Below are 15958 nucleotides of genomic sequence, written 5' to 3'. Positions count from 1 at the left end.
TGCTGCCTGCATTCCCGTGTGGAGGGAGGGGGAGGGATGGCGAGCAATGGGGGTGACACATTTTGGTCATTTTGCTAAAGAGGGAGGTGGCGTCATGCCCTTCTAGGTATAATGTTTGCCATGTTCAGCATCTATGTTTATCATGGTAACATTTGCTAATTATCTCTGAATGCAAAGTACACCTGAAGCTGATGGGAGTGTTGTCTTTTTGAAAGTATTTTGACATATTCCAAAGTATTGGAAAAGTTGATAATTTGACCAAATGGTGGCACTAGATGAAAAGTCAAGAGACGACAAAAATTATTTAAATTAATCCTGAGGCGAACATGAACGTGTCTACCAAACTGTCAAGACACACTTTCACTGACAGCCAAAAGTGTCATTTTGATAGTGGTCCTAAAGGTGAATCACTGGCAGACTTCATCCTCAGTTGGCCATAAATGTCTGTACAAAATTTCAGTCAATCCAATGCAATAGTTACTGAGATATGTCAGTCAGATTGCAGCTAGCATGGCTAAAAATGGTTGCATTTTATGTAAAAATCAGGCACAGAGATACATTACCGCTAACAGAACCAAAAACAACTTAGAGCACGCCATAATGTGTGGCCAACACGCAGTACATTCAAAGTGTGCACCAGAGTCACTTTTACCAAACATAAATGTAAATTAAAAGAAGAACCCCAGAAACTGTTTTCAAGCCTGAATAGATAACAGACCAATGTAATGAATAAAACAAAGACAGACAATGAATAAATAAAATATCTGTCGGCTTTTGGTTTGGCTCAACAAAGCAGTATTTTGTTTGAAGTGCAGGACTGCAGATACAGACATGTGGTTGAGATGTTGGGTGTTGCCCCTAAAACCACTCTGCATTACTCACAGTCTTCCTTTCCACGGTGATCATATAACCACAACCACCTCTAAAATAAAGTCCCCAACTCATGGTTTATACTTCTCAGTGATCGCTCCCTGCTAATATCCAACCCAAACACCCTCTTTCCAATGGGAGATACATGTAATTAAGGACAGATTTTCTCACAGTAATTGTATTGTGACTTATCTTGTCTTAAGTATGTTGTAATATCTAATTAGCCTCTCCATGACCCCAAATCAACCGTTCTTCCACCCTTGTGTAATGTCCACTGATGATAACTGCCTGATACTCCTCCACCTTTCTCCTGTCTGTGACGATACCCCAGAGGAAACCCTCTCCGCTCTGGGTAAACATGCCGAGCTGAACCTGGAGCAGCAAGGCTGGAGAGGAGAGGTGATGAGGAGATACCCTGGAAGACGCCGGGGTTTCGTCTGGATCTGGATGGGCTGAGCAGGTAGGCTGTCTTTGAACATAGCTTCAAACGTAAGGCTTTGACTGAGAGCACAAAGGATCAGAGCCTCACGGGGGGAATACAGGCAAGATTACCACTACAGTTGCCAGTGTCTGTGCATGACTGTGTGTGTGAGCATATGGATTACAGTTCATTTCAATCTGATCCCTTGTAGCTGCATTTGGCAGTTATTCAAAAAGAGACTATAAAAACAACTATTTCAAACATGGGTGTTTAAGGACATCCATGCAATGAAGTGTATGTGTACAGCTGGTATGTCTGAAGGTGCAAAGCTGATGTGTAGGCTTGTATTCACTCTCTGGGGAGAACAGCACTGTGCTGTGATTAAGTGTCACATAAAGGTAATTTATTAACTGGACCGGGAAGACACATGCAGACCGGTATTGTCACATACTGTACACTTATATGCTTCTCATTAACACACATATGGACAAAAGCAGGCTGCGCAACTGACCTGAGATTGCAACACCACTGAATCAGCAAGTGTATCGATTTCTCCTCTCTTTCGCCCTCCTCCCCAATCAATAGCATCAAAAGCTCTCGCCTTCACAACAATGTCAGAATAATGACACCAGACAGGGACTTATGGGCCGGAGAGGCCACCATCGACTGACCCCAGGCCTCCATCCCGGCTGTGGACTCTTTGCTTTCCACGCTGCCCTGTGATTAATGATCTAACGTGGAGGGACTGCTGTAGGAAGACACAGAATGAGAACTTTGGTCCATGGCTCAGTGAGCATCAGAGCTGACTGTAACTGTGCTGGAAACTGCTGCATTGCTTCAAAGTCATGGTTTCAATCATTTCCCTGCCGGCCCTGACAAATCAGGGATGAATAATAAAGTTTTTGAATAACGAGCTGAGCTTGATTGCACCCACAGTGCTGGACAAGCAAGCTAGAGAACTGAGGGCAGAAATAAAGAGTCAATGTAAGAAGAAATAAAGAAACCAAAAGAGAAAAAAGGAAAGAAAAACACTGGGAACCGTGACTGTGTAGCAACTCATCATTAATGAAAGCGGTTAATTAACAACATCTGCACAGAGTTGTGAAAATGTTACTAATCAACCTTCTTTTTAAATTAAATCTGGCTGTTTGTCTCCTGCTCCACATCGCTGAGCCATGTGCCAGCGCTGATTTGGTAATGAGCTTTTTGTGCCACAGTGGTTGTGCTTCACAATATCACAGCTGAACTTGGTGACATCTGTCCTGAAAACATCTCTAATGGGTGTCAGGTTATATTAATTATGGGCGGTATTTGAACTTTTTGAACAAAGCAACTTTCTATGAAAGATTTAAATGACAAAGACTTTCAGGCCTTTGGATTAAAAGAATATTTTCACCCAATCAGAAACATTTACATGTGGCATTTAGTCCAGGAAAATTGTTGGGTGAAAGCCAATCTCTATCCCAACTCACCCTTTAGATTAGCAACAAAAACAGGTGCTTAGTGGGAAAAAAAGACGGTCAGGAAAGTTCTACTTGCGATTTGTTGATACTATAAGATGTTGTCAATAATGTGTGCTACAGCCCAGCTGAAAAAGTTTCTGGAAGCCTTTAGGGGACCAAAACATTTTGCAGCAGTGCATTTTATCTGAATGAGCTTTTGCTAGACTATAAAGTGAGAGCTGTGTATTGCACTTTATTTAAATCCTTTGACTTGTTATGGGAGTACCCAGCAGGCCCTTGCTGGCATGTTTATGTTTGCCTTCCCTCAAAGCTGTTTGGCCTGGCAGAACATCCAGGAAACCCCAACTCCCAGTGAGAGAAACCATGTCTCCCTCCATGTTAACTTGTGAGAGCTCTTCCTGTTCCAGCTTCCAAAGCGTGCCGATCGGTGGTTGATTTATCATCAGGTGCTGCTGGGACATTCAGGGAGCAGCGGGCAGGAGAGGCGAAGGACCCTGACTGTGAGCCTGATTTCCCCGGCCATCGATCTGAGACACTGAGAGGGAATGAAGGAGAGCCGGGGAGAGGGGACAGGAACACTCTGCTTGAGCCTAGGAGAGGCTCCTTATGATCTCAACCTACTAACCACACACACATCCACAGAGACACACACACACAATGCTTCAGCTTTATCCCCTCACAGCACTGGCATCCATCCGGTTAAAGATCATTACTGGATAGCTTAATTTCCATCTGGAAGCAACTAGGAAAGGAGAGTGAAGGATGAAAAAGAGATGTCTCCACTTGTGCACCTCTCTCACTTTCAAACTTGATCTTTCAGAAGCCCTAAGCCAATGCCAGCAGATGGTAGTAGCTTATGCTGGCTTAGCTTTCTCTCCCCGAGGCGCTGGCTCTGAGAAGCTCGTTGCCCTTAGGCACAGATCTGTGAGCTGCTTCCCACTTCTGCTCTCGAACTCTGAATGCTCTACGTGGGGGCTTCAGCTCTGTCCTGGGATCAGTGGTTGAAAGGAAACACAATGTGTTACTAGGGCTTATTGCTCCAGCTTCTTCTGGCTATATGGAAAGCCCCTGCAGCAGGGCGTGGGAATCCCCTCCACCTGGGCAAAGGGCAGGAGTTGAAGACTGATCAACCACCACAGCTCTGTGTGCTGTCAAACAGGCAAGCCCACAGCCCTTCAGTTGTGTTAGCTGGGTGGTGCACAGAAGAGAAACACATGTTTTCCTTGTAACTACACAGTAGTCTTCACTACAGTTTGAATGTACTGATGGTGACAAAGTGCCAAACACAAACGGTTAAGACAAGTTAATGCCTTCATATAGTTCTGGTGCAATTATAGAGGAGAGATGTAGTTAATCCCTCCATAAAACCTCTGTTTTCTGCCATTTCTAGAACACAGTATTTTGGATGTTGGTTTATTGATTTTGTTCAATCTTAGGTCTGACCCCATCACTATCAATATGTTCTCTGAACAAGTATTTCAGCACAGGGCTGTCGATATGTGAATCCTTGCCATAAAATCTCTGCTTCTGTCAACTATGCGCCAGTTTCCAATTACTTTCTGCTTTCTCTCCCATCCGTCATGTTGCTCAGTTACTGCGTGTACTTATCTTTGCCTCGTCGTGCCGTTTCTGCCCAAATTTTGCCCTCATTCCTTCTCTACCCATCAGGGCTCTCTGACTCATTTATCTCCCCTTCTCTCTATTCATCCTCTCATCTATGCAGAAAGAGAGGGAATACACCAACAGAAAGCTGTTGAGTCACACTGTGCAGGAGGGAGACGCCGTGTCGAAGATCAAACAATGCTACTTGCTGCTCAATGAAGGCACTCTCTCTCGCGCTGCTTCTTTCCACCCTCTCCATTCACCAAATCTCTGCATCTCCTCCATTCCTCCACCTCCTCTTTCGCTCTTTTTGCATTTTCAGTCAGCCGTGACGTTAGTCTACCCAGCCTGAATTCCCCTGCATCCCTCTAAACCCTTCTAGCCAAAGCAAGAGCAACAACATCAGTAACAACAGAGGCCCAAACCAACAGAACGGCTTCAAAAGCAGGAAGAGCAGTTTAGCCCTGGAGTGCTGGTGCGAGGAGGGAGGCACACTGACGCATGCATACAGAAAACTGTTTATTTGGCCTGCGTGAAATAAGACATTTGCTCAGCAGCTCCCTTATAAGTTAGCTCCCTACACAAAGCAAGGATCTCTTGGTAAATAGAATGATAAAGATACTTTGCTGGCAACAGAAATTGAAGTTACTTCTTCTTTCAAGGGCACCCTGGAGATAGTATGGATTAGATACCTGGCTCAAAGGCACCTGAATCCCTCACTTCATTAATACAGTCCTGTAGTCTAACAGTGATGCTGTTCATGGAGAGTGCACTCTTTTCATGCACTTTGCATGAAAACAACTGAAAGCCAATTTAGTTACAGTAGCATTGACGTGTTATCTGGTGCGCAGGTCTTAGCATTCTCACAGACAGACACCAGGATTTCAACCTGGTATTTTCAAAATATCTAATAAACGTCATAAATCTCACATGGTATACTGTACACCCAGGCACATATTTGCTAACACACTGCTTCCACAGTGAAGTTTCTCCTCTTACACAAGTATTTTCCACAGCAGCTAGCATGTGCTTCCCATGTGTGTATGTTTTAATGTACATATGCTGTCTTCCAGTGTGCAAGTTTACATTCTGGCTGTTTGGGTTATAGGGAGAGGAGGTATATGGGCAGAAGAAGCCAATTGCATATACATGACTGCATTTACATAATATAGCTCTAACAAACACAAACAGAGTGGAATGTGGTGTCGGGCAATGAAGTTCTGGGTGGCTTCAAGGCAGTAATCTATTTTTCACATTCTGAAACAAGAATGAGAACGATTGAGAGCGTTGCCCAAAGGCAGCAACTACTGAGCAATCCACTTAGTCATCTAACAAGCTCTGTGATTGGCAGATCTTACAGAATCCCCACTTCTTCCAGCATCAGCCTCATCAGTATGTAAACATATGCGCGGAGATGTCCTCAGAAGCTCATCACCTGCACGGTGGAAGACGCATGCTTCACACACTCTTTTCTGGCAGCAAGGCAAATAAGTCTCATTGCCAGAGGTAACTAATCCGTGATTGCACAGCAGAAAATAGCTCTGAAAGTTCAGGCTGGCATGTTTGACTGTGCAAAAAGTTCCTGGATGCTGAGGACTTGCTGGAAACATATGGCAGGCACGGTCTACCAAATATTCTCATGTTTGCTAGATATCCACACTCTAGTTTATCTGTACTGAATCTGTGCAGATTTTGTGGATTAAACATGCAAATAAAACATAAAAAAAAGCCTGAGAGAACTTTTTGGGCAGAGATTTCATCTCTTGTGAGGAAACAGTCTCCCCATTAAGTTGATCAGAGGCAGTGAAATCTCTTCTCTTCTGGATCTCTCTGCTGAGATGTCGTCGCAGATTCAAAATATTCCCCTCTAAATTCTGGCCTGATGTGACTGGAGTCCAGGCCACAGAGCCGAGCGAGAGTGACACTGTCAGAGGAATGTTCTGCCCGAATCCCAAACGGGAACATCAGAGCAAATATGAATGAAGACACGGTGGGTAGATATGGGAGAGATGAGAGACGGAAAGAACAAATTTGAAAAAGAAAGTTGCGACAATGAGAGACGGAAAAAATACTGATCAGGATAGATAAATAGAGAGATGGTGGGAGAGAAGCCATCAAAATATGGAGAGAAAGTGGGGCCTAGAAGGGCGGGGCACAGAGACTCAGATCTATTTTTAATGCCTCTGACTGGGGATCAGCAAAAAGGAATGTATAATTACAGCCTCATGAATAATGCAAGCAGGCTTCTTTTAATTAGCCACACCAGGCCCGATGCAGCAGCCGCAGCAGACGGGACAAACACGTGCACATGCACATGTGCATACACACTCATCCAGAGTATACATATATATACAAACAGGCAGGATGTCCACAGAATATGATGTTAGCAATGCCCATATGTGTGTCACTTTGAAACATATGTGTGTGTGCGCTGAACATGTACTTGCGCACTCCTCCAGGGGGACGGGAGTCAAATAAAGAGGCGAAATGATGAGCTAAGGATTGGTGCCTGGGTGATGACTCTCTGATAGGCTTCACAGTGAGAGGAGCCCCTAGACACCACTCAAAGAGCGGCACACTGTCTGCCTGTCATGCGTTAGATAACCCCCAATATAAGAATATGAATTATTAAACATCTGACTGGATAATATTACAAAACCTGGCTGTAGCCGTAGAAAGCATGCTGGCAGTGGCAGTGCGCTCTTCCTGTATTTTTCACACACATGCACGCTCGCACGCACGCACGCCAACACGAACAAGCGCATAACCAGCTATTTCTGGCATAGAAGCGATGCAGAGAGGCCAATTGTGTGGGCTAGGAAAGAAATGGGGAAATCTGATTCTAAGAAGCAATTAATCAAACCTTCCCCATCTATGATTCAGCTTGAGTTATTTCATTAATTAACAATGTTTGGGCTGTCTATGCAACATCTTCATTATCAAACATGGATCAAGCCGGAACAGACTTCAGCGAGAGGAGTTCTCATCAACTTCTCTTAATAACTAGCTTTCTTCTGAATGGAGATTGAAATGGATGGTCAAAGCTCAACTAGGAAAAGCTCAACTAAACCCTCCCCGCACATCAAGAGAAGGGAGGAAGCTGGATCCAAGTTGGAACGACACATCAAGACGCCGGCAGGATGTTATTTGGCTGTTATCTGGCAACTCGACTTCTCCCATCTTCACAGCCTTAATTTGTAAGCTAATTTGTGGCTGGCAAAGACAGGCTTGAGTATGGGAGAGGATATTGGATGTAATTCGATGTCTCACTCCATCTTCGTTTGTTGATTGGAGTTTAATTGGCAATGAGGGTGCCGCATTCCCGCTTTGGGGCAGGCAGGGGAGATGACAGCTTGAGCACATGGACTGAAAATGAGTCCCGCTATGATTTTTTAACAGGGACAGCGAGAAGCACCCGCTGAGAGGTTCAAACTCGATGCAGCTGAAGGAGCGCATCGAACAAAAATGGACGAACCAAGGCATCTTTCTTTTATTTTCCAACTTCCGCTTGATAAAAAATAAGACTTTAACCTAGAATTGACTTTACCCAACTTTTTGACATTCAGCCCTTTCTTAAGTGAAAAAGGAAATAACAGCAGGTGAGCACCAACCCCACTATTATGGCCAATATGCACAAGGTTGTTCATATACGTACAAACAGTGTGAGGATCGAGGACTTCCATAGGGGGAGTGTGTGTGTGTGTGTGTGTGTGTGTGTGTGTTTGTGTGTGTGTTTGTGCTCGAGGTAGGGGGCCACCTCCTGGGGAGTGACATTGATACACACACACAGTCTTTTCAAAATACTGGCAATCAGCTTTTACTTCTCCTTGCTATGTCTTTGTCCAGCCTTTTACTCTCTACTAGCGTAGAACAAACACAGCACAGGAGAAAGGTCAAAGTGTCAAATGTTCACCATTAGTGTATGGGCCAATCAGAAACACCTCAAGGCAGGAAGCCATGAAAACAATGTGTGTGCATTTGTGTGTGTGTTGGGGGGAACTGCCTTGCAGTACAGCCAAGGTTTTCACCATCCACTATTACTGTAACTATCTACCCAAGAAGAGTGGAACCTAAAATCACATGCAGATAGTATATATAACAGGTGCCTTCTGTCCATTTAACATGATTGCATTTGTGAAGGCACTTCTCTGACAAATGCTCCGCATTGAGCTGAATGAGTACAACTAACGTGTACTACATACAATCTTACAAAAGCTCTCTTGTGTATCTGCGTATTTACAAACATTTACTTTTACACATTTTCAGAGTCGCCAACAGTATAAGCGCTGTGATGAGTGGACATGACTCATCTGATTTGGAACGTTTTCCTGTTTTCTCCACGTTAAACGCACATACTGCAGCACGTGGTCAGGCGCGCTCATTTGCATATTATCTTAAAGTGATGTGACTTTTATTTTATTGCTAAGAGCTGATTTCCCACCCAGATACACCCCTGTCATGCTTACATACTTTCATGCTGGCAAGAAAATGTTTTTCCGTCGATATTTTTCCTGCAATTCCACTATCGACTTCTGCCTCTGGAACCACTCACAACTGGAGCCTCTCACTAGATGCTTCCACTAGTGAACCCTGCTTGCTCGGAAAACATGCTAATATATTTAGCCATGGGACATGTCAGTGGGAGGGGCTGCAGAGGAAGGCGGGATGGAGGCAGAGAAAGATTGTTGTGTGGGAGAATGGAACTCCTGCTGAGTTGAGGGAGGTGTGGTGCTGGTAGGATGCGTTGATAATTATCCCGGCAGCCATTGGTGGAACTGTTGACATCTCTCTTGAGGAGTGGGATAATTTGAGCGACTCTTCTGGCGAAATCAATGCGTCAGCGGCAGCTAGCTCATTACCCAAGCCACCGCTGCATCTCAATGAAGCAACATGGGAATTTCTATTAGCCACCGAAAGCCCGATCTCTCTGTCTTTCTCTCTCTTCTTCTTTCCCCCTCTAGCTCGAGTCCCTCTATCATGCTCACTTTGTCCTCTATTTCCTCTCCTCAGTCAATCAGTCACTCTTCCTTCCCGCTCAGTCTCCCCCTTGTTTTTGTTGTTGCCTGATACGTCTCTCTTTTCTGCATCCTCCCCCACCACCATTTCTCCCAGGGGACATAAGGAGGGATGGCTCTGCTGTTGCATCATGCGTTCCTACCATAACAACAGCAGTTTGTGTCTGCCTGCATACAGCTGAGAGTTTGTAAGAAAATATCCAATTCCAAAAAACAAGGGGCAAAAAGAGAAAGTCTTGCTAAGGCAAAGAAAGCTGGCCACTGACCCTGTCTGCACGCTCTTCAGCTTGTCTGTAATTATCAGCCATTCGGTGTGTTTATGCGTGTGCGTGCGCGTGCATGTGTGCTCCAGTGAGTAACATCACACTGCTGAATGGAAATGAAAGCGGTTCTGGAGAGAAGCCAAGGCCCAGATTGCCTGCTTTCTCAGAGACAGGACTCATGTCACAGGGCTTGGAACGTTGCCTTGTTCAAAAAGTGCAGACACACACAAACTGGACAGACACACACACGCCCAGGGAAGTACTAAAAGAAAGTACACAAAGTAGTACACCAAAGGCTCTTCACCAAGAGTCCATTACACCTGGCCTTTTTACTGAACAAGGACTGATCTTAAAGTAAGATGTCCAACAAAGCCAAGGGAAAACCAAAAGCGAAAAGAAGATAAACTGAAAAAAGGCAAGAGGAAAGGGAATTTGAAAAGTGCGTTAACTGAGGGAGAGAACAGCAAAATATAATAATGTAACAGAAACGTAAATTGGAAAGACAGACAAAGATGAGAGAGGCTTCAGAGTGCCAGGTCTACGTCTTACGCCACCAGGGAAACAGAGAGCAGAGAGACATCTGTTCGACACGACTTCAGGGGGCTTTTACTCTGATGTCAGCCTGTCACCACACACAGGGCCGCAGGAGCAGATACATGCTGAGAGCCAGAGTACACATTCCACACATACACAACCCCCCCCCCCCACACACACACACACACACACCCTATAGATACCCCGTCTCTCTTCCTTTCCCTCTCGCTGTCTCACTCACCTCCGTGAAAATCCACGGCCAAAACCAACGTTAGCAGGCTCGCTTCATCCTTTCTGCTTGATGTGTCCGTAATAATGAGCCTTTAATGAGTGCTTTATGCCATCTACATTTTTTTGTTAATTGATTTGATTTCCATCACTTTGTGTCTGCATGAGAAGTGCTTAAACTGTGAACAATCGGACATCTAACCGATTCATTCTTTAGGTCATTTATGAAGCAAAACAATTGCTGGCTCCAGGCTCAAAAGAGAGAATATTTTGCTGTTCTCTGTTGGCACAATAAATAGAATATCTTTGGGTTTGGGGTTTGTTGTTCAGCCAAAGCAAATAACTTGAAAACCTCACCTTTTCTGACACTTTACAAATTAAACAATTAATCTGAAAATAATCACCATATAAATCAATGACGGAAACATTTCTTAGCTGCAGGCATAATCCGGATTGATGTTGCCATGCAATGAGGTTGCTCATATTATACAAACCAGAGCAGGGCAGCTCAACCCTAACATTAACCCATTAATTGCATTAGCATCAATATCACTTTTATAGCCAGAGAACAGATTCAATTTAACAAGCGCGGGGAGAAGACAGCCTCCCCAAATAAAATAAAAATGAGCCTTTTGTTGAACTATAGCATTAATCAATAAACATGTATTGTCTACATTAGCTGCTTGGTGTTTCAAAATGCCACCGGCCATTGCATGACAGCAGCCTGCTGCCGCTAGCTGGCTCCAGCAGCAGTGAACTTTTAGAGACCTCCGGTGTTGTCTTGTTCATCTCCAAGGCCATCAGCGGGGGAAATACTGCAGTCATTAAAATGATAATGATACAGTCAGAGTGGCTGACGACGTATTGATCAGCCGCAGCACCTCCTCCATCTGTCTCACACACACAGCCACACACACATCTGATGAGGAGGACTGTGTGTGTGTATGTGTGTGCTTGTTGTACGTATATATATACAACAATATATATATACATGTGTGTTTGTGTGCACTGTCAATAGTACAAGAACTCTTCACAGCTGGACATAAGGATGCAAGGATGTCTCAAACACTCAGACTCAGGCACCACTGAGTTATCAAATCTCACACACACACACACACACACACACACACACACACACACACACACACACACACACACACACACACACACACACACACACACACACACACACACACACACACACACAAAGACATACACACAGAGACAGTGTCATTGACCAGAGTTAATGCAGACAGTACTGAAACATTTGTCATGTTTGCAGGGCTGATGATGGCTTTTATATATCATGGTAATGCTCATGAAGCTGTCACAGGAGCCTTGCAGACATGGGAGGTATCCCTGACATGCCTATTACGTGTTGTACATCACTGGCCTGGGATGTGTGTCCTGGCATAACGCCGATGAACAAGCCTGTCACAATGGCATGATGCATGTTGTACTTCAGCTTGGGCACACCGCGTCACTTGACAATCAAAGACAAGAATTTGGATTGAACCAGAGACCTCTTGACCACCTTTTCACTGATCCTTCAATGGCGAGGGCCGCCGTTCACCAGGTTTCTGCTCGCGAAGAGAAACATTCAAGTTCAAGTGAACCAATTTTTCCATTCCGGTGCTTGTCCCTCACAGGCCCGTCTCATTTTGAAGAGATGCGTTCTCCTTGCATGTCTGAGCTGCAACTGCCAATCAAGATGTCAGGAGGGCTGATGGACAACCCTCTCAGCCACTGATGACAGATGGAGAGGTTTGAGAGGGGCGGGCTGGGTTCATGTCAAGGGCTCTGCTAGCAAGGGGTTGCTATGGCGTTGCTATGGAGACAAGGCGGAGGGAGAAGTGGTTTATGGTGGGTGGTCCACACCAGAGGTTAAAGTAAAAGGAGAGATGTGTGTGAGTACTTAAGCATGCTCTCTATAATTTGCATATATGCAAAGATGACACATCAGCTCCAGCCTCCATGTGTGCATCCCTGGCTTATGCACTGCTGCAGTAATGGGAAATACACACAGCAGTCACGGCTTAACATTCAACCGCTGTATGTGGAGAGTTCAGGTCACACACACACACGCACACACGCACACACACACACACACACACACGCCGACAAGACCCACTCTGCCCGGAGCTGATGACGCAAATAGCCTTATAACTCTGGCTTGGTGCAGCGCTCAGTGCAGATAGGGAGGGACAGGAAGAAACGAGGGATGGAGAACTGAGAGAGAAGAGGAAGGAGAGTGGCGATTACAGTCTGAGGAGCTGTAAGTGGAACAGAAACTGTCCTACAAGTGCATACATACACACGGTCAACCGGGCCATCAGGGAAAGTGAGATTACCGATAATCTACATGAGCATCATCTGTGACCCTACACAGTGATGGCTCTCCTGGTATGGGAGAGATAGACCACACTGAGTAAAAGCATGAGGAAGAGAGGGTAAAGGAGAGGAGGACAGCAGCAAATGAGTGCGCGGAGGAGATGGGGCATTAGGCACCAGTACCAGCTCCAGCCAGTTGGGGGCTCCCTTTCACCTGCACTATTGCCTCAATCCTCCATCCACTCATTCTCTAGCCCTCGTTTTCATTCACACTCGCCTCCTGGCTCTCCTCATTTCTCTGCCAGAAGGATCCTTTACATTTGCTTTGTAACTTTGTTTGTATTTGAAGCCTTTCAACCACTCTCTCTTTGTGATTCTGTTTTATCCTCTGCCCTTCTTTCCCATTGCTTTCAATCTCCCATTCTGTCTTTCTCTCCTTACGATGGTGTGCTTTTTTTTTTTTTGCAGTCACTGCAATCCTGTCCAGCCACAGTGATTTCACTGCAGAGACACACAGAAAAGAAGAAGAGCCAACAAAACAAGACAGTCAGAGAGAAAATGGATGAGAGACTAGAGGTGTAGACATAAGCAGAAAGAGAGAGAGAGTGTGATTAAAAAAGAGAGAAAATTGGGTGCATGCTTTTTCTGGATGTTGTAGATAAACAAGGTGCTGGAAAATAATAAATATGGACATGAAATATACAACACACATGTGCTTCAGAAACCCACTGATCTGTGGAGAGTCAGAGTCAGAGGGATGCTGACACTCATGAGAAGACGGCGCTATTGTTGCTCGGAGAGGAGCGAGGTGGGAGGAGGGGAAGACCAGGAGAAGAGGAGGATGAGGATGAAGAGACGGGGGGGTTGAAAAGAAGGGTTGATGGAGAGACAGTTGGAGAGAGAGAGAGGGAGAGAAAGGGAGATGAAGGTGAGGAGGAATGAGGTACACGGATGGTGATTTCACATACCATCACCTCACTGCAGAGCCCCGCTCCACTCCATCACACACACACACACACACACACACACACGGACAGGGACAGCTATATTCTTAGCCAATGAAGACGAACAACAGGAGAGAGGAATGACACCGAAGAAGAGAGCAGAGAAACAAAACTGATAGGAGCAGCGGAGGATGATGGGGACGAGAGGGAAAAGAAGAAATGCAAGAGTAGAGAGACATTCAGACTTAGATTGAGTTGCTGTACTGATACTTTTCCCCTTTGTACCGTAAGTACTATGTCGGCCACACAAGATGCCCTGTTGGAAACCCATTGAACAGCACCGTCACCATTACAGAAGCCTCAATAATGCATGAAAAACTCTTTAACAGTCAGTTCAAGATATTTTATTGCACCCAATTTCCCTCTTTCAAATAGATTGTTACCTGATTAGAGTGAAAGATGTGGCCAAAGTTTCATCACTGGTGTGTTACTATTTCACTGCACCAGCAGCATCAGTTTAAGACGCCCTTTTCCACTTAGCATCACTAAATCTTTTCATTGGAACCCTTCTTTTACACAAAGAAGAGCAAGATGTCCTGTTTATTTTTATTAGCCAGCCATTTATCTATAAAGAGGCTACCTAGCAGAAATAAAATGATCTTAGCACAGCTTGTAGTGTCAGCCTTGACACTCTTTGCGAAGTATTTTATTAAGAGTTTTGTATCATTTCTAATTCAATTACTGCAAGTCGGACTCTGCTGTTGGAAGCAGAATCGTGGGTCTCTCACGTGCCTGCTACCGGTCTCATGCTGCCTCTCAGAAAAACATACAGTGCATAAGTCACCTTCACCATACTCGTGTACTCACGTGTGCTTAATAGGGTTTCACAAAAGTAACCCTCAGTGAAAGAGTTCAGGTTACAGTTCAAGAGAAGGTAAGTATTTGTCAGTGTTCAGCGTCCCTTCAGAAGCAACTTTTCAATAAGTGGTCATTCATTAACAGCTGACTGTATCTTACCTGGTGGAGCAGGAGGACATTGAGGTGTTGTGGTTCCATCCAGGCAGGAGAGGCAGGAGAGAGAGGAAAGAAAGAGAAACAAAGTTAGTGACCGTATACTGGGAGATTAACAGAAGAGCCTCAAGTCACACACTTCTTTATCCTCAAATTTATGACCAAGCCGATCCCATCAAATAACAAATGACAACAAAGCGATTAAGAAGGCATACATGTCAGGCTGAAAAAGTGAATTAAGTGGATTTAAGGTGGATTTACACTGCATTACGTCCCTGCCAATCACTGGACTTTGCTCCCAGCAGCTGAAGCCCTCACCCCACTCAATGCCTTCTTGTCTCTCTCTCCAATCCCAGCTCTGACAGTCCCTCATCCCCCACAAAGTACCCCTCTTCTAAACACACACACTCAAACACGCACGCACACACACACTCAAACTGACTTCCAAAATAAAACCCGGCTGTTTACCAAGCCAGAGAATCCCGAACGGAATCACATTTTGCCTTTCAAAGGGTGTTTGAAGTTCCTGCACAGATGTTGCTGTCTTCCCTTTTTTTATTTCATTTCATTTCATGTAAGAGACTTTCCCTTTGCTCTTTCCCCCACCTCGCTCAGCACAGTGTGACACTCTTTCGCTTTCCCTCAACCTTCCCCCATCCCTCCATCTCTGTCCCCATGATCACAGGGAGAAAGTTTTATCAGGCAGAGGATCATCTTTTGAAAAGTTGTTGGGGTAGTCTCAGTAGAGACGAGAGGAGAGGGAATCAGATGTTGAACCTGAAAGGCAGATGTTTAGTTAGCATGCTAACCTTTGCATGTGTGTGAACACACACATACGACCAGAATAGATAAGCATCCGCCATACAATCAAAGCAAGTCCTGCTCGGTGTTATGACAGATGAAAAATGAATACATCTCCTTCCCAGACAAGAACGATTTTGCACAAAACATAAATACACCTCTCTTCTTCCCTTCCCATCAGTTTTCATTTGACTCTGAGATGGATCATCCATGGGAACCGGGGGGGGGGGCACTCCTGCCTTCTATCTGCTCAGAGCGGAGAATCTGGTGTTTAAAAATACCATCACAGATCCTGGCTCCTCACTTCATACATCCCGAGGAGGGCTCTTTAAAGCAGGGGTTCCCAAACTTTTCCATGCCATGGCCCCCAAAACAGCATTAGCTTCTGGCCGGGGACCCCCTTTGCAAACCCACAGACAATGCAACAAAATATGTAAAGAAACATCAACTTTTAGAATGATTTTCTTAGTTTTAT

General features: G+C 44.9%; 1 protein-coding gene across 5 annotated transcripts in view; it reads right to left on the bottom strand.

The window, feature by feature from the left end:
- The window catches only part of brsk2a (BR serine/threonine kinase 2a), a 166548-nt gene that overhangs the window by 72634 nt on the left and 77956 nt on the right, over positions 1-15958 (bottom strand). The window lies entirely within an intron of this gene.

The sequence above is a fragment of the Chaetodon trifascialis genome, chromosome 10 (genome assembly GCF_039877785.1).
Source record: "Chaetodon trifascialis isolate fChaTrf1 chromosome 10, fChaTrf1.hap1, whole genome shotgun sequence".
Taxonomy (NCBI): domain Eukaryota; kingdom Metazoa; phylum Chordata; class Actinopteri; order Chaetodontiformes; family Chaetodontidae; genus Chaetodon; species Chaetodon trifascialis.
The sequence above is the reverse complement of the archived record's forward strand: the minus strand, read 5'-3'. Positions and strand labels throughout refer to the sequence as shown.